Below are 18635 nucleotides of genomic sequence, written 5' to 3'. Positions count from 1 at the left end.
TCTAAGGTGCCACAAGTCCTCCTTAATTACAGAAGTATTGTATATACTGGAGAAAAGGCCCATTCAGGATGTTTATAGACTAACAAAGAAGGGTTTAAGGTGTGCCCCGCCAGCTTTCCTAAAAATAAAAGTGTTTATGAGTCTTGGAGGCCCAAGGTTATTATAAACGTAATAAGGCACATTTTCTGCCTCCAATTGTTTATCAACACAAAATGCCTGGGATGGCCACTATTTTTAAGAGTACATTACATGTCATAAATCTCATCTTATCTCAGTTTATGAAGCAACAGTGCAGTTGTTAACTGCTCTTCAGAGTTTTACTGACTGATTACAAATCAAGGACACTGTTCCGCTGTCCTATGCAGAAGCGCATGTTGCTGCATAACTTGCATAATCAACTGTTGAAGAGTCACCGAGTCTATGGCAGGGCCGGCTCCAGCATTTCTGCTGCCCCAAGCAAAAAAAAAAATCGGCAGCGGCAATTGGGAAAAAAAAGCCGCGATCGGCGGCGGCAGTTCAGCGGCAGGTCCTTCGCTCCTAGAGGGAGTAAGGGACCTGCCGCCCCCGAATTGCCGCAGGTGCCGCCCCTCTCCCTTGGCCGCCCCTGCTTGTTAAGCTGGTGCCTGGAGCCGGCCCTGGTCTATGGGCTACTTGACAATGTATGTGCTTGTGTACGGGTGAGCAGGATTGCACCTTCAGGCTTTAACATGTTGGGTGAAATCCTGGCTCCATTGAGGTCTTTGGAAGTTTTGAGTGACATCATTGGGGCCAGGATTTCACCCATTACTTTCAGGCCAGATCCTCAGTTGGTGTAAACTAGCATAGCTCTATTGAAGCTCTGCTTATTTACTTCAACTGATGAGTTCCCCCTACATGTCTTTACATATATATTTAATTTGAAAAATGTGAAGTGTGAGTAGTTCATTAAATGATTGGTTTTCTTTTCTTTGTGGTTTGTGCTTTTTATTATTTTATTTGTTTGCTATTGTTCTGATAAATACTGTCCATTACACATAATGGGGCCGAGTCTGCTCTCATTTACCCTGGTGTATGGTAACTTCATTTCCCCCTGTGGAGTTAGTCTTGATTTACAGGTTTAACAGAAATGGGCCCAATATTACTGAATCAAACAAAAAGCAGTAAGCAGGCTATATTTTAACACCTCCGCAGGACACTCCTTTCTTTCCAAAGCTGACATGGGGACTGTAAGTGACACCTTTATTATTATAATAATATCTGGGCTAGACAATTGTAATTCATTGTGTGTTGGTAATACCACAAAATTCCTTAGCAAACTATGGCTCATTCAGGGATAGTAATTAATCATTTTCTTTATTAAGTTCCCTACCACGATTCCTTGGACAAGAAGCTGTGGTTCAGAAAGAGTCACTCATGAAAATTGAGATTGGATAAAAGTTTGAATTCCAGCTCTTCCCAAAAAGTTTTTGTCCACACTTTGGCTTGGGACAATTTTTGTTTTGTCCCATCTAGCAATCAAATCTGGTCTCACAGAATTCCTTTCTGGATTGGGGCACGGGGCGGGGAGGGGAAAGGGGGGTGGCAGAGAGAGAAGGGATGAGTGTGAGTTGAGATCTAGACATCTGAGCACAATGTTGGAAGCCAGGAAGTCCTGAATACCCTGGCTTTGACACTCTCTCCGGCCTTGGGCAAGTTATTTATCTTCTCTGGCTCTGGTTCCTTAGCTACAAGCAGACAACGTAATAACACCTTATTTAAATCATAGGGATGTTGTGAGGATGCATTAGTTAATGTTTGTAAAATGCCTTGTAAATGAGAAGTGTTATGGACATTAACAGCCAAATTTCCCTCTCCGTTATGCCAGCACAACACCTATTGAAGTGAAGTGGGGCTGGACCAGAGAACACTGGGGGAACACCTAAAGCTAAATTAAGTAATATTATTAAGCTTTCTTTGTAGAATTCTGTGAGACAAGGCCCACGGGTAGCTCTGTGTTGGCAGCCCATTATATATTTTATTTTTCTGCTGTTTCTTTTTAAAAAATCAATTATATGGGACCTAATCCCACTCCTGCTGAAGCCAATGGGAACAGGCTTTGGCCAAGATGTGCATAGTGATTTACAGACAACCAAGAGTGACCAACCTCTTCCCAAGACACTCACAATCTGAAATGTACCAAGGCCAGTTCTGTGCTGCGCCTCCTGAGAGATGTAGCGAGGGGCAGGTGATGTAAAGGTGTCTTTAAGCCATCTATATACACAGCTTGGATTCTGGCCTGGCTTGACTGTAATGACTTAGGCCTACATCCTCAAAGGTATTTAGGTGCCTAGCTACCATTGATTTAAATGGGTGTTAGGTGCCTAAAAACCTTTGAGAATCTGGGCCTTAGAGCAGTCTTGGAGTCTGCTCTAATTTGTGGCAGCCTTACATAGGCTGCCGATAGGCTGCTCCTAGTCCAGAACAACCCAAAATCTTTGTAATGCTCAGCACTGCAGCGGCCTTCCCACGCTGACACTCTCTCCCAACCCCCACAATAGGCTCCCTATCATGAGGCTGCAAAGAGGGTAGTATAGGCTGCATATGGTGGCCTTAAGCTGCTGCTGCACTGAGAGAATTCTCCCTTGGCCAAATGTGGCATCTATGTGGCCCCTCTATGCTACCAGCAGGGCCGGTTCCAGGCACCAGGCACCCAAGTACATGCTTGGGGCGGCACCTGGTAAGGGGCGGTGGGGGGAGTGCGGCGCGGCATTCCACGGGGGGGGGCGCTCCGGCGGCGCTCGGCGGGGGGTGGGCTCTGGCGGCGCTGCGCGGCACTCGGCGGAGGGGGCAGCGCGGGGCTCGGCGCTCGGGGGGGGGTTCCGGCGGTGCTCGGCGCAGGGGGGGGCGGCCTCCGGCGCTCGGCGGGAGGGTGGCGCGGGGGGGCGGTGCTCTGGGGGGGGTCTGGCGGCGCTCGGCGGGGGGGGGGGCGGCGTGGTGCTCGGCTGGGGGGGGCGCTTTTTTTTGCTGCTTGTGGCAGCAAAAAAGCTGGAGCCGGCCCTGGCTACCAGAACAGCATATGGGGGTTGGAGCAGGGGGCAGAAATGGCCCTACACTCACTAAGGAAATGTGAGCATGTAAAAATAAGCCTGTTAGAATTTGTGCCGGGGAAAACATCACAGGGTGCGCTGGTCCTTCTAGGGATTTGGTTTCAGCCCCATCTGGGCCTAATTATCCAACTGGATTTGGGCTTGGGCTGGGTCAGGTGACAAGGATCACCTCATAGTATCCCCAGGGTGGGACTTTCTAGAAGAGAGAGCCTGCTCCATCGGTAGAGTTGTTGAGAGGCTCTTTGCTTTTGCAGGGGGAAAGACTCAGGGAAGACTATGGAAGGAGCTTTCCATACTAGCTAGGTGGAAAGGCCTGACTGGAGCTGCCTGTAGTGAGGGGTATGAGCACCCACCTTAAGAGAAGCAACAAGGTCAATAAGGAAAAGGCTTGAGGAAATGCCAGGCAGATTTTGGAAGAAACTCTTGAGCCGAGAAAGGGGCTGAAGAAACTGCGTAGCAGGGGAAAGACTTATTATGAATTACGTTGACATTTGTACTGTGATGTTTCCTAATAAACTGCATCTCAAGAAGGGGTGTTATTAGATCTGCAAGTGACTGAGTGCAGTTCTTTAGTAGTTTAAGAAGGGGAAAGGGAGGCAGAATCTGGTTCTGATGTCAAATTCGGGAAGACCCTGCAAAAGAAACCATGTTAGAGCATAGACCTTTCTGGGCCAGCATTTGCTACAGGTGGAACTCAGACATTTTTTGCCACTAGAACTCCTAAGTTCCTTGAGTTTCTTCACTCCTATTTAAAATGCAGCCTGCTGTTTCCTTTCGTTTCATTCTGAATTGCTAGTTAACACTTGAAACTCGCAGAGAACCAATGCCAGAATTTTGACATTGCACATGCAATTAAATGTGGGTCCCAACTACTGCATCTACAAGTTAATATTGCACCTGTAATTCAGTGTGGGCACCAAACTGTGGATGTAATTAATTTCACTTGCAACAACTGCTATTTATTTCACTGATTACCAAACTTTCTTGCATCTTCAGATCAGGTAGTTAGATGTTTGAATCGGTGCATTTGCAGACACAATGAATTGTGCCCATGATGCTGGGGGCTGGGATAAGACCCAGCTAAAAATCAGGGACCAAAGGTAAGCAACCAGGTGGTGGTATTTCCAGCCCTATATATATATATATATAGAGAGAGAGGTTTTTGATTGGACGTAGCTCTTTACGCTTGCTAACAGGGAACCATGGGCAAGCACTCAACAAAAATGACTTTAATCCTGCACATGTTCTGAATAAAGATAAGAGGGAGTCAGAAAGCTGCTAGCATCAAAGTGGTTTTGAATCAAGAATGCTTGCAGTACCCTTACTGTTTACACTTCATTGGTAACCACAGACTTCACTGAGAGCAAGTATCTGCCTGAGGTGCAACATGCAGAATTTGGTCATGATCATATTTACCTTGAAATACATCTGTGGTGCTGAGAGTTAGGAGTGTAGGTATTTAGTCCCTTTGAAAATGGACTGAATTCTACTGTTACACCAGTGTAAAAGTGGAGTAACTGCATTGAAGTCTCACCTCCACTTGGGTATAAAGTACAGTGCATTGAAGTGGGACAGTACACATACTCCTCCAGATCATACATGCTTGTAAGGAAGGTGAAGAAAAGATGGGGACATTTCAGAAAAGTAGCTCTCCTCTATTTTAATTTCCTAAGCCCCCCACCCCCAAGCAAAACAAACCCCCCTACCCCAAGCAGAACTTTGACCCTCATAAAAATGTAGGGCTGGAAGGAACCTCGAGAGGTGATCTAGTCCAGCCCCCGGTGCTGAGGCAGGACCAAGTGAACCCTGACAAGCATTTGTCCAATTTGTTGTTAAAAACTTCCTGTGACCCTAGAAAGGGAGGAGTGCTGGAGACTCTACAAAATCTGCTAGGGATTTCACAGTTTCTGTTGATTTTACATGGAAGGGGCTCAGATACTATGGTGATGAGTGGCAGTGTAAAACTCTAAGATTAATTTGTCTCCAAAATGAAAATATAGCCTACTCCATGCCTGTCCTTATTGCCAGAAAAATAATCATTTGTCCTTCTGTTTTGTGAAAGTAAAGAAGATAATTTCCCCTTTGCGGCTGCCTTTCTTACTTCTGCATTTTATGGACACCAATGGTGTTTTATCTGAGGCTAAAACGCAATGACAAACTCAAATTATATTTGAGGAAATGAGTCAATAGAGGAACAGGAAGGAAACAGACCAACTGAAGCCTAGAAAACCACATACCGAGCTATATGCAATAATACATTACAACCTTTCTACATAACTAGAGGCTCAAGCCGTCTTGTAATAGAACTGAAAGAGCTACATTCCTATTCTACATTGTTTCATTACAAAGGGGATCAAATGGGCATGTGGCAATTGCTTCTAATGAGACAAAATGAATTTTAAAATACAACCAGCCATAAAGCTGAGCTAAAATTTCCCTGAGAATATTTTGGAAAGTTCTGAAAGACAGGTGAAAGGAGGATTAAAGCAGGATCAAGAGAACTCCAGAGGGTCCTCACAAATTGAAATGCCAACACTGATCACAGGCCATTCTTTGCACAAATGTAAGGGAACTTAGACTGAGTTTGGTCCCAGGGTTGGAAATTTCTATCTGAAGGTGAAAAGGGCATACTTTCTAAGCAAGTTTTATATATGGGTTGCTATAGTACCTATATGCCTAGCACCTATGTGCCACTTACAAATATTAAAACACAAATTGCCCTAGTGGGTGGCATTAAATTACCATTGTGTCTGTTAGCAATGTGGTGTCAACTGTATTGCAGGGGTAAAACAAACCTACCCAAAATCACCAGAAAGTGAAACATACAAATAAACTTTCCATTGTGTCTTGAAGGCTGTCAGTCTGGGCTTTGGCAAGATGCAAAGGAGAGTGAGTCCCAAAAGTAGAAGAATTCTACCATGTAATCTTTAACTATTTCCTCTTCTTCATTTTTGTGTTCTGTTTATTCAGGGGCTGTAAGGAGTTGTGCTCAGTGCTGGGGGTGGCGGCGTTATTTCATGGCACAGTGAGTGAAGAGAGTTACAAAACTGCTGCTAAAACAGGGAAAGCTGTAATTTCAGTCTTCGGGTTGGAGGACAAGGATAGTCTCACGAGCAATTATGAAACCTCAATGAAGCTACTATAATGGTCAATATACTTCACACTTCTATGGCACCTTCCAGCCATGGATCTAAGAGATCTTTACAGACAATAATAATTAAGCCTCACAACATGCCTGTGAGGTAGGATTTGTTATCTCCATTTTGCAGATGAGATGGTAGCCAAGATTTTCACACTTGGGTACATAAAGTTAGACATCTAGATATGAGGCCTAATTTTCAGAAGCACCAAGTACCTGCATAACAATTGTTGAAGCTTCCTCAATAGCTTTCAATATCAGGCCACTAATTTAGGTGCTAAATATAGAGTTAGTTGCCTAAGTTTGGGTGCCTATGTGTGAAAATTTTTGGCTTAAGTGATTTGCCCAAGGTCACATAGTTAGTCAGTGTCAGAGTTGGCCATAGAACCATAGATTCAATTTTCTGCACTGTTCAAAACGTTTGCTCCTGATGGTCAGACCATTATTGCTTTACACTGTAAATCCATTTCACGTTGCACTAGATGGGTCAGGACAGTAAACGATCAATGACCTGAAATCAGGCTCAATTCGTCTTTGGTTTGGAAGCTTGTATGCGACATTTATACAGATTTTTCTTTTCTTTTCTTTTTGACCATGGCAACGCCCTGTTACAACCTGTTTGGCAAAAACACAAAACAAAAACCCTCCATGAGAAACTGATCCTTAATTGTGGGAATCGTTTACAGTTCCAGCAAATGATTCAACACAAGAATTAGGGGCAGAGATGTCTCATAAGCCCAATTGCAACCAGTGGTCTACCTGAGTAGGCTGCTTAAGTCTTGGAAATCAGACCCTCACTGTCTGCTCAGCTTTGGTTTATATAGTCTCTTTCAGGTTGGAAATAGAATGAAGCCAAATTTTGCTTACTAGCAGACATGCTGCATTTCTGGTTCTCCCCAGAAATGAAAAATAGAGCCAGATGCATCTCAGATATAATTTAAGACCTGGAGTCACTGTTATAACATGACAGGTTTCAGAGTAGCAGCCGTGTTAGTCTGTATCCGCAAAAAGAAGAACAGGAGTACTTGTGGCACCTTAGAGACTAACAAATTTATTAGAGCATAAGCATCCGAAGAAGTGGGCTGTAGTCCACGAAAGCTTATGCTCTAATAAATTTGTTAGTCTCTAAGGTGCCACAAGTACTCCTGTTCTTCTTGTTATAACATGAGACCAGTGACACAGAATTTCACCTAATGTTTCTGGCAACATTTTGTAAGCAGTGCTCCAAATTCAACTGTTTAAATTTCTCTATCCTTATTATGTAAATATATGGAGCTCTGTAAATCGTAGGTGGCAGCATACAGTAACTCATTTGCTTTAACAGTGTTAGCTTGATGAAATTACTAATTGTGCTTTGAGTGCTGAAAATAATAAAGCCATATGTGTAACTGCTGTGTGTATTTCATACATGGGACCACTATAAAATGCACTACTATAAACTGTGAAAATAATACAGCTGCATAAAATTACAGCAGACTAATGTGCTAATGCCCTGCAGTTGTTAGGGCAAGCCAATGTAAGATGCTGCTTCTGCCTAACTGCCCCTAGAAGCAGGGCCGGCTCCAGCATTTCTGCTGCCCCAAGCAAAAACAAACAAACAAAAAAGCCGCGATCGGCGGCGGCAGTTCAGCGGCAGGTCCTTCGCTCCTAGAGTGAGTGAGGTACCTGCCGCCCCCGAATTGCTGCAGGTGCCACCCTTCTCCCTTGGCCGCCCCAAGCACCTGCTTGTTAAGCTGGTGCCTGGAGCCGGCCCTGCCTAGAAGAGGATGGGCATTTTAAAAATGCTGTATAGAAAGTAACCGCTTTCTGTGACATTTGCTTATGCACAAGATACTGCACTGGTACTGTCCCTTGCTTCTAGTACCCCAGAGGATTGTGGAAATAGGAATGTAATAAGTTAATAAGTTAACTAGTCTTCTGCTAACTACTCCATGAGGTGGGTTTGACTTCTGCTTTGGAGAAGGACACCTGCTTTGGTCTACTGTCCAACAGTGAATTGCTGCAATATGAGGGGACAGGCAAAAAAAATATTCAGGGCAAAGCAGGACAGCAGGGGTTGGGCCATGTCTCAAGGGGACATCAGTTCCCTCTGGCATCATGGAGATTATGCAGAGTATTATTGTGACGGGTTGGATCACAGAAACCCCCTTGGGAGCTGCCACCCGATGTGCAAAGACTACCCCTGCTTCTGTTTTCCCTGCCAGCTCAGGACTCCAGCACCCTGTCTTGCTGAGCCAGACACTCCTGTTTGGCTCCAGACACAGATCCAGGGTCTGAATCACTTGTCCCAAAGCTGCAAGTTTACCTGAAAACAGCTCACAGTAGAGTGCTTGTCTTTAGCACTCAGATGCCCAACTCCCAGTGGGGTCTAAACCCAGATAAATCCGTTTTACCCTGCATAAAGCTTATGCAGGGCAAACTCATAAATTGTTCGCCCTCTATAACACTGATAGAGAGATATGCACAGTTGTTTGCTCCCTCCGGTATTAATACATACTCCGAGTAAATTACTAAATAAAAAGTGATTTTATTAAATACAGACAGTAAGATTTAAGTGGTTCAAAGTAGTAACAGACAGAACAAAGTAAGTCACCAAGCAAAATAAAATAAAATGCGCAAATCTATGTCTAATCAAACTAAATACAGATACTCTCACCCTCAGAGATGTTTCAGTAAGTTTTTCTCAGACTGGACACCTTCCAGGCCTGGGCACAATTCTTTCCCCTGGTACTGCTCTTGTTGCAGCTCAGGTGATAGCTAGGGGATTCTTCATGATGGCTCCTCTCTCTCTCTGTTCTCTTCCCCCCTTTATATATCTTTTGCATAAGGCGGGAACTCTTTGTCTCTCTGGGTTTCCACCCCCCCTCACTGGAAAAGCACCAGGTTAAAGATGGATTCCAGTTCAGGTGACATGATCACATGTCACTGCAAGACTTCATTACTCACTTGCCAGCACACACATATACAGGAAGACTCACAGGTAAATACAGCCATCTGCAGACAATGGGAGTCATCAAGATTCCAAACCATCATTAATGGTCCACACTTTACACAATTACAATAGGCCCTCAGAGTTACATTTTATATTTCTAGTTTTAGATACAAGAGTGGTACATTTATACAAATCAGATGATCATACTCAGTAGATTATAAGCTTTGTAATGATACCTTACAAGAGACCTTTTGCATGAAGCATATCCCAGTTACGTTACATTCACTTATTACCGTATTTTCTCTAAAACTATCTCAGTTACATTATATTGACTTATTATCAAGTTTTTATAAAACCATATAGACTGCACAACGTCACAATTATCATCTTTGCAGAGCCTGTCAATATTATGTGGTGACTTCCTCTTCTGCATGAAACCCTCCCAAGCATGAGGGTGGCTGGTGGGTCGACAGGGTCAGATGTTTCCTGCAGACACTCATGGGGATAAGAGGGCTGGGAGCGGTAGACTTTTATGAGTGTCCCAAGATCTGGGCGCTTAGGTGGCTGGTCCCCTGCCTATTTGGTGCGTGAGGGTGGGGCACATCACTCAATGGAGGGCCTGTTGTTATGTATTCAACTCCATAAGTGTGCATGGTGCTTTACAGACAAATAAAGTTGGAGGCTCCCATCAACAGAGGAAACTCCATGAGCTGAAACTCAGAATTGGAAATGGATATGAAAAGGAAACTGAAGGGTCTGTTGTTGGTTGCCTAGATAGCAGGTTGATGGGCACATGAGAGGTACCACAGACTGTAAATCCTATAAGTTTATTTTTGGCAGCACATTTTTCTTACCTAAAGAACAGCAAGAGGCCTGCAGAGGTGAGACACTGACTCTAAGGAAACCCCACTCCTTAGACAACGTCTTTTACTTTCATTCTTCAGCAGCTAGAGTATCATCAGTGAACTCCAGCAACTTTCAACTCCGTGACAAAAAAATCATTCGTGAGACTGGGATGGATCTAAAATGTGGCCATGACTGAACAGTGAAAGCTGGGGAAGGTATGAACTGCTGCCATCAGCACTTTCTTGTTCTATGGGATGTCTGAATAGGTATGACAAATATGGGTCTCTGGCAAGCAGCAACTTGCAACTGCAGCTGTTTTCACAGTTAAAAAACAAGGCAGAGCAGACTGGCTACTTTCAGTGAAGTGGGAGCAAGACAGCTGAGTTCCCTACTTATCTCAGATTTATAGTCTGGTTCTAGTTTATTTTATCACTTCCCCACAGCTGCCTGACAGTCTCCTGGAGCTGCCATCATATGTCAGAGAAGTTTCCCCTAGTAAAACAAAACGTAGCTTGAGGCAAATAAGGCTGTACCTGGCTGGAACTGGGTGTTGTATTTATAACACATCAAAGATGAGGAAGGTAGTTTCAAGAGGTCAGGCCAAATAATCCCCTAACAGCAGCAGTGAAAGAATTCTCTGGGGTATGAGGTAAAAGAAAAAATCCTAGTGATGGAGAATGGTATTACATGATTAAATTGAAACAAAACTGCAGTTGAACAACTTCAAAACTACTTGGGCCAAATTCACCCTATTTAGATCAATGGAATGAAACTGGGGTGGATTTGTCCACTTGGATTTTAACGTGTTAACAGCTAAGCATTAAACTTAAATCAACACCAATACTTAATACAACACAAAATAAATGTCACTGTTTAAAGACTGCAATACACAGGTTTAAGACAGTTAGATGAAAGAGACAGAGAACTCTTCTCTTCCCTGAAACATTTGAAAAGGTCTCACATTTTCAAAGAAGACCAAAGAATGTAATCTGACAGGTTGAAAATATATATCTCCTATTATCTATAATTTAAAAATATTGCAATTTAAAGACTTCAAAACAAACAAAAAAATAACCTGCGTGTCCTTAGGGTGCAAGCCAGTCATTGTACCCCATCTCAATCCTGAGTTTAAAAGGGGTTAGGTATAAATGTGCTCTTTATGTACATTTGCTATTGTTTAGGGTTTGTATCTGTGTGATACAATGTTAAAAGGCCAGACTCTGCAGCCTTTATTGAGGCTTAGACCCAAGGATTTTAAAAGGAATAAGAACCTGAATGGATTTCCTAAACATGCATTGACTTCTATACTTTATATGCTTGATTATTTGTACCTTATCAAGTAACTTCTGTATCCACATCAGTCCTGGAACCTATCTGACCTGAACTAGGACAGGAGTGATATAACATTTCTCTCCCAGCTGAAACCCCAGTGGAACTCTCTGTTCAATTCCCCATATGGCTGGCAAAGACAAATCCCTCTCGATCTAGGATCCCATCCTGAAGCATGGATGGGGGGAGGGCATGGGGAGGGTCAGGGGGGCATGGCGGCGGTGGGGGGGGGGGAGAGGAAACTGGCCACTTCAGGAAGGTTAGCTACAAGCCAAGTCCCCTAGACCACAGGAGCCTATCCTTGGAACACAAGGCGTGGTAGAGGGTCAAAGGCAAAACATTGTGGAAGGGTCTGAGGATGAGCAATGGGAAAACTTGGGAGGTAAAATGAGATAGGGATGGGATGCCAAAGGGAAAGGAAGCTGGAGGGTGGGGGTGTGTGTGTGGGAAATGTCAGGGAGACATCTGGAGATGGAGATGGAAAGATGTCTCAAAGAGAGACAGAGGTGGATAGAGGAAGGGAGATGAAGAAGGGCAGAAAAGAGCACAGAGGTACTCAGGAGACGAGAGAGAGGTTGAGAGTGGAGTCTGAAAGCAAGCAATAACTGGATCATGGATTATGGCAAGAACAAGTGGAGAGAGAGAATGGGAAAGAGGCAACAAAAAGAATGAGAGGACAGGAAAGAAAAAAAAAGGAGAGATTTGTAGGGAAGAGAAAATAACAAACGGGACATAGAAAACAATAGTCAGAGAGGCTGACAGTAAGAATGTGGTTTGGAGAGAATGAAAGTGGAAGGTGGAAGAAGAAAGACCCATCATAGGTTAGCAAACAGTATTTAATTTATTCATGTTCCTATGGCTCAGTGGTTCTCAACCTATTTACCATTGTGGGCCGCATATACAGCTGTCTATGTGTTATGTGGGCCGCCTCCAGACAATGTATATACTGCCTGTATGGCCCTGAGGCTGTCACATGGGCTGCAGTTCTGTGCTGATTGGGCGAAAGTGGCCCGCGGGCTGAGAACCGTTGCTATGGATGATTATATTTCCCTGGCAGCCTCTGAGGGCACAGTTATCATTACACAAACCCCTTCCCCTACTGGGAGCAGCCAAGTGCTTTCTTTGAGGATAATAAATATGCAACACATTCTTGAGCACTTCAGGCTTAAACAAAGTGCTCTCCAAATCCCCCTCTACTGCTGGACAGTTTCCCTCCAGCCTTTCTGGTTGAAACTTGGCAGCTCCATTATAACCTACATGCAGGCTCCCCAGAGCTATCCTTTTATAGGCTTGCCTATTAGTGATATTCTTGAACTGAATATTAAAAAAACCCCACCCAACCCTGTTTGGATAAAACAACCACGATTCAGGTTAACTCACGGTCCTTGTCAGAAATGGTGACATTTCCCATTCCTTCTTCCACAGGTTTACTTGTCATTGATATGTACGGTGCACATGCGACCCTGTAGTATCTGTTTGTAGCAGACTGTATTTATGGCCTGACCGAAATCCTATTCAAGTCAATGGGAATTGATCCATTAACTTTAATAGGATTTGGATCAGGCCCTTAGGGCCCAGCCCTGCATGACTTGCACATCCCACTGAACTCCTCACAGAATTTAACTTTTCTGATTCAGTGAAATCAATGGGGAATTTGGAAATGCAACTCAAGCCTCTAATACTTTTTCCAGAGCAAAGAGCTAACCTCTTCCTCCTGCTTTAGTTAACTTTTTCCAACCCATGGGGATGCTTCAAGGAAACATCTTCCTCTTACAGGACATTTTGATCAGTCCAGACGATGACTTACAATAACATTTTCAAAAGTACCAAAGTGATTTAGAAACCTAAGTCCTCTTTTCAACAATGATTTGGGCACCTAACTCCCGTTTGACTTTGAAAAGTGTTTGACTCATCTGTGTCTCATCTACACTAGAAACATCTGTGCCTATTTTCCAGCAACAGTGCTAAACAAGATAAAATTGCTCTGTTGCTGGAAAATTAGTACAAAATGTACAGGAGCAGAGTAGGCCTCGGAGAGCAAATATAGATGTGATGGGTTTATCAGCTTAATAGGAAGCTTATTTCCTCCTTAAGTGCTTTAAAGTATATAATAACCCAGTATGGCGGTGGAATGGGGGATTTTACAGAAATCTCCCACCCTTGCTGTAGCACTAGTATAGCTCTGTTGTGCTAGTTATGACTCTTACGTAGAACGGCTGCCTATACTTTTACCATTGTGACATCTAATGCTGCTCAGAGCAAGCCTGGACAAAATGTCATCAGCTGGTCTTCACTAGGTCTCCCAGCATTGATAGCACTGAGAGCTGAATGGGTACTACAGCAATGGTGAGGGATTTTTCCTAAAATCCTCCTAGAAGCAAAAGCCTGAAAATGGTGATTAAAAAAAAAAAATTGTCAGGAGTGCAGCCTGTTTTTGGTTTACCTAGTTTTATGAATGAAATCTACAAGTAAAAGTGAGGCATTTTGGGGTGTGGGAATATCAAATCACTGTTCTCTGCACAGTACCATATGTGTGCATGAGCTGTCTACAGAAATATAAGACACAGTCCCTGCCTTGAAAAAATGACAATCAAAGGACTTGATCCTGAAATGTAGTCATGTAGTGACATGTAGTCACACAAGGGTCCCACTATTTTCAAATTAGACTTAATTGAAGTCCCTGAAACTTCTTACATGAGTAAAGACTACTTGTGTGAGTAAGGCTCACAAGATCAGACCCTACGTTAGATGATGTTCAATCAAAAAGGTGTGGGAGGTGGACAGGGCAACACAAAATTGTTTAATTTGTGTCATTCAGATCAGACACTTGTTTGTCCAGGATTTTTTTTCTCTCTTTCAGATGTGCCTGCTGACACCTGTGGACCCAAAGCACTAGCCTAATGGTGTAGCCTGTGGTGAGGGCCTGATCTTGTGTGGGGCTGGGTGTCAGAAGCCCAAAGGAGAAAACTATTTACTTCACATTCATGTAGGTAATGGCCATATTTTATATCCTGAGAGAGCCACGGAATTCTCCACACAGCTTTGTTATTTAATAAATTTAAAATCAGGGGCTATTGGAGCATTTTTGGTTGTAGTGTTAGTCATGAAGGATATCATATTCAGGAAGCATCCACAAGGAACAATGTTCTCAGGAAAGCAAACACACCGGTGTGTGCTGATTTTTCCATGAATGCCCTAGACTATGATCTGATGTTTCCAGCAATTGGTTCTGGTCCTGCAAACACTTAGACATGTGAGTAAAGTTACTTACATGTGTAGTCCCATTGACTTCAGTTGGGCTATTATTTGTGAGTAACTTTACTTATATGCATAAGTGTTTGCAAGATCAGAACTTTAGTATATGAGTGTACAATAGAAACAAGTCAAGGGAGTTGACAACATAAACATTCACCTAACACCACACTCAGTATTACAAAATGTTTATTCTCTCTCTTAAAATAAACTGTGGGCCCAGTCTCACTCCCTTGGAAGTCATTGGGAGTTTTCCATTGGAGCTGAACTCTTCCTTGTATGTATAAATATCATACAGTTTACTACACTAAAAAGAGTATATAAAAAGCCTTATATTACTTAGTATTGCTTGCTCATAAAGCACTATGTTCAGAGATTTTCTGTTTCTTTAGTATGATCTCTCATTTCAGGACCTGTAATGTGAATAATTAACTCATTGGTGGATCCACACCACTGTACTAGTTACGTATATACTTGTGCTAGCATTTAAAGAGGAGAATTTTTCTTCTCCTTCACCCTTTCTTTTATTATAGGTGGAGCTGGTAGCACTGCCAATAGCACTGCCTGACACTTTCCAGTACAAGAATTTATTTTCATTTGTTTATGAGTTTGCCACATTTTAATGGGTTAGGTTGGAATTTTCCATGCTGGGTGTTTGGCTCAGGCTGTTTTTGGTTTTTGTTTTTGTTTTTAATTTCAGATAAAATGGTTCAATTATTTCTGAGAAGAAAATAAGGGAAAACATATGTTGATTTGCCCATGTTAAAAAGTTTCTTACAACTTTCTCCTTGAGAAGCTCACAATGTTTTGGAGCAGGGACTTGAAATTTGGCGGGAGTGGGGCTGATGTCAGCAAAGGGCTGCTTGCCATCCCTGTGAAAAAAATGCTCGCATTTGGTCAAGTCATAAGCCTTTGAAAAGTCTCGTTTGCAAGTGTTTGTTAGAATTTGGCAGCTAAATTCTCCGAAGATTCCATCCCATTGAGCTTGCTGCAGCTTAGAGATGAGGGGGCTGAATGGGGCTCTCCCTGCAATTGCTTCTCCAGACCACCAGGAGAGTCTTGGATGCCAGCACAAAAATTGAGAGCAGGGAGAGTTTCTCACCTGTGCTATAAATGCTCTCTCTGCTGGCACCAGGCAGTGTGTAGGAGGAAGCTGACTGAAATGCACAGGGATCTTGGGAGTGTGGCGTGGAGTGGAAGATGATGATAGCAGATTGGGTAAAGGAGCCTGTGTGGTAAGACTAGGACTGTGAGCTTGGGTAGGAAAGATACTGGAACAGGCTGGACAAGGAGACTGTGAGGTCGGGGGAGGGAAACTGGGATTTGGAGGTTGAGGGATGGGGACTGAGATCAGACAGAAAGTCTGGGGAACGGAGGAGGGAGACTGCAATTAGCTCAGTGAGGAGATTGGAACAGGAATGAGGGGCCATGTGCAGGAAACCTAGGACTGGGAGGAGTCGGAGGAGTTAAGGGGTTGGGAGGACTCTGATGAGGAGCTGAGGGGGACATGGGAGTGAGTGGGACAGGTTAGAGGGGACATAGCTAGAAGGGGTCAAGATTGGGGGCACTACATTGGGACAGAAAGGTCTGTGCCCACTAGAGAACACTCCCCTCCAGAGTCTGGAATGGAACCCAAGATCCTGTGAAGAAATAGTATGGGATCATTTGGTTAAAAACTGTATCATAATCCATATGCACAAATTGTGATTGAAGAGGCACCTTAATTCTGGCATTTCCTAACTTTTGAGTGTCTGATTTTGCAACTTTAATAGTGTTCTTTTAATGTAGTTTTTTGCATATAATATAGTTATGCCCAGATATTTATCATTGTACCATGGCACAGCATTACATTGGTACTCCTGTATATAATATGTTAACAGTAAGAGAAGTGGTTGTATAGTAAATTATGGTGAAATAGTTCCATGTCATGATCTGTCATTCCTTTGTGTTGTGTTTGTATATTATTTTTGCAATTCAGTCAAACCTCAGTTACCTGAGAGGAGGACAGTGAATTAATTTGGATGAATGAGGGTTCATATAACTGATGGATTCTTGATATACTTAGTACACATCAAAGAACACAGAGTTGCTTTGGAAGAAAGAGCTTCGTGAATAATCAAGATTTGGTAATTGAGGTTTGCCTGTGTGTAAATACCCTTCATTAGATGTGTTTTGTTTAGTGTACAAGGAAATATTAATTATAAAAGAATAAAGTTAGGGTTCTATATTGACATACTTAAAATAAGGAAACAGCCAGTTTTGATTCGCATCAGCTTGTATTTCTCAACATCACCTGGCAAGGTGGTGACGTGCATGATGAGTGGGAGATTAGAGAGGTATAACCTCTAGCTCTGTCAGGACCAGGGCCAGCTCCAGGCACCAGCCCACCAAGCATGTGCTTGGGGCGGTGCCTGGAGGGGGGCAGTGCGGCGGGGTGCTCCGGCCCGAGAGCGGGGCCGCGACTGGGCTCGCCGCCCTCCCTGCGGCGCTCCGGCTGGTCGGGGAGAGCGGGGCCCCGGCCAGGCTCTCCGCCCTCCTCCCGGCTCTCTGGCCGCTGGGGGCTCTCCGCCCCCCCCCGGCGCTCTGGCCGCCGGGGAGAGCGGAGAGCCCCAGCCGGGCTCTCCGCCCTGCTCCCGGCACTCTGGCCAGTCGGGGATTGCGGGCCCGCGGCCGGGCTCGGCGCCCTCTCCTGCAGCGCTGGGGGGGGGGCGCGGGCGCGGCGGGTGGCTTTTTTTGCCTAGGGCGGCAAAAAAGCCAGAGCCAGCCCTGGTCAGGACACTCATTCTTCCCTTCTTGGTGTGTTTTTGTTGTTGTTGTTGTTGCTGTCGTTGCCGGCTGCAGCAGAAGTGGAAGCAGTAGCTAGGATTACACAGATGGCATAGGCCTGGGGCAAATGCAGACCTGTGGGAATCAGCAATGATATTGGGCTTTTTGTCCAACCTCTATTGGCATTTGCACCAAGAACTGTACCTCTGAACTAACAGCACATGGTCTGATTTGTTTGGGTCAAGTTACCTTTATCCTTCTAGTGTTCTTTCCATAAAACCCACTCCGTGGGAAGCCCTGTGTACCCACATAAGCCCTTAACACAGGGCTAGAGTGGTTCTTATGGCCTGTATGGGACCTCTGTCCTGGGGTGAACATCACTCTCTTTAATGGTGCGATTGTAGTTATATATCTTGCTGGGTGTTTCCACAGTAAGGCTTTGATTTAGCTGAGTGCTCGCCCACGTATCTTACTTGAAGCACGTGAGCAGCCCCCATTGATTTCAGTGGCACTACTCATTTGCTTAAAGTTAAGCACATGCTTAAATGCTTTGCTGGATCAGGGCATAAATATCTGTTTTAGTGGGGGTTTACTATGTGCATGGATACATATGAATTCCTGTGGGAGACAAGATTAGAGGCTGATTCGACACTGACTTTTTACTCATCCTCTTTCAACCCCACAGCAGTTAAGAGGGCTTAGCATGACGCAGATTTTGGGCCTATAACTCTAATGTAATAAACATTTCCTCCATCATGAAGCTTAGTACTGTTAGCACATAGGAGAAGACTCTTCCTACATTTGAGAGAGGTTTTGGGGGGGCGGGGGTGAGGATCCTAGGTACTTTATAAAACTGAGTTACTGGGAATACATTGCCTTTTTACAAGCACATTTGCAGGTTAACAATCTGTAAAAAAGCTCACAGTACCTAATATTTTTCAAGTGCGCAATAAAAGGTGTTTTATGTAAAAAAAAAACCAAGGGATTGTGTATGTGCCTGTCAGATTTTGATGAGCCAAAATGTTTATAATAATTTTAGCAGAAGGTATCAGTATGCACAAATGACAGTTATATGTAACCAATGGGGCCTGAATCTGCTTCCACTGAAGTCTTTAGGAATATCATCATTCATTTCAGTAGAAGCAATTTTGGGTGCATAGGCTATATTTTTATCACAATTTTAAGCCCCGTCCTTTAATGAGGCTCCATGCAAGACCAGGGGACTGCCTACACAGAGCTCATTACAGGAGCAAGGATTTTGCTAGCAGGCGAGGAATTATTGCAGAAAGAAAATCTCAGTACCCCA

The sequence above is a fragment of the Chrysemys picta genome, chromosome 2 (assembly GCF_011386835.1).
Source record: "Chrysemys picta bellii isolate R12L10 chromosome 2, ASM1138683v2, whole genome shotgun sequence".
In the NCBI taxonomy this organism is placed as follows: Eukaryota; Metazoa; Chordata; order Testudines; family Emydidae; genus Chrysemys; species Chrysemys picta.
The sequence above is the reverse complement of the archived record's forward strand: the minus strand, read 5'-3'. Positions refer to the sequence as shown.